We start from the raw sequence: 1,338 nt of genomic DNA on the forward strand, positions 1-1,338 counted from the left end.
TCTAGGGGAATTCAAAGCAATTTGAAATCTATCATGATTCCTCAAGTATAAATTTTATCACTTAAAGAACACGCTACATCTAGATATGAAAGGTCAACGACAAAAATGACTTTCCAGCCACCCCTTAGCTCTTTTGGAGTACTTACTTTTTCATCTAGTTCCTGAAAGCAAGAAACCAGAGAGTAAAAACACTGTGAGGTACAGAGATAACTGCAATTTCACAGGAAGAGACGTGTCATAAGAATTCGTGTACTGATTGGGAATTCCCTGGTGGTCCAGTGGTTAGGGCTCTGCACTGTCATTGCCGAGGGCCCGGGTTTGATCCCAGGTTGGGGAACTAAGATCCCATAAGCAGTGAGGCCAAAAAAATTAAATACATAAAATTAAAAAAAAAAAAAAGAATTGGTGTACTGATTGAAATTAAATGATATAATCTTGATACTGATGATATCTACCCAGAGTTACATATTGCTAAATTCATTTTCTGTTCTCTCTCACAGTTTTTAACTCAATTTAGTTAATATTTTTCTTTGCCTTTGCCAGCTCAAAAATAGTGGGGACAAAGCTTTCTTTGACTCCTAGTATGTCTTTACTGTTCTTTCTGATAATGTCTATAGCTGTGTTGGCCTCCATCACCCAGTGATAAGTAGATAAATGAAACAGAACCTCTAATAATATTGGACTAATATCTGTGGTGTTTCTAGGAAAGGCAGGACTGTACCTGGGCTGGTTAGAGATTATGGAATTCACAGATTTTTTTTTAATTAAGCAATTACATTTAAGATTACTTTTCCAATAAAAACATAAAGCTAATCCTCTGATTTCCTAATATCAACTACATTTTTAAAAAATGCATCAACTATCAGGTAACACCTGTCAAATTTTCCTGGTGTGTTAGTTGGAAGCGTACACACACATGTTTCATTGTCACAGGATTCTCTAAACCTTCTCTCATTATTTATTTCACTAATATAATACGTGTTGACGTCAATACTCTTTCCTTGCTTCCAATTTTATTCACTCCGTGATGGTATCAAATCGTTTCCTGAATGAAAGAGAGACTCATAAATCTTTTATTGTGGCCCAATCCTTATGTCAAGTGCTTCCTGATCTCTTGATCTTCCTGAACTGTTCATTTTTTGTTTTTAATAGGACGTGGTTTGGTCACAGTGTGTGGAATAAATGACATTTTTGGAGGTTGACATTAGCCATGCTATCTGGAATATTTTACACGTGAGTTTACTCATACGTTGCCCTATTTTTTTTTCTGCAAGTTGCAGTATAGTCCATTATTTCTAAAATATGGCAAATATTTCCTTGTATTAATAGCGGTGAATT

At 35.3% G+C, this 1,338-nt stretch overlaps 1 non-coding gene across 1 annotated transcript; it reads left to right on the forward strand.

Moving 5' to 3' along the window:
• Positions 1-264: 264 nt before the first annotated feature.
• Positions 265-337, forward strand: TRNAD-GUC (transfer RNA aspartic acid (anticodon GUC)). Its single transcript has one exon. It is a non-coding gene; the product is annotated as a tRNA-Asp (tRNA).
• The last annotated feature ends 1,001 nt before the right edge of the window (positions 338-1,338 follow it).

Source organism: Tursiops truncatus, chromosome 20, assembly GCF_011762595.2.
Source record: "Tursiops truncatus isolate mTurTru1 chromosome 20, mTurTru1.mat.Y, whole genome shotgun sequence".
Taxonomy (NCBI): Eukaryota; Metazoa; Chordata; class Mammalia; order Artiodactyla; family Delphinidae; genus Tursiops; species Tursiops truncatus.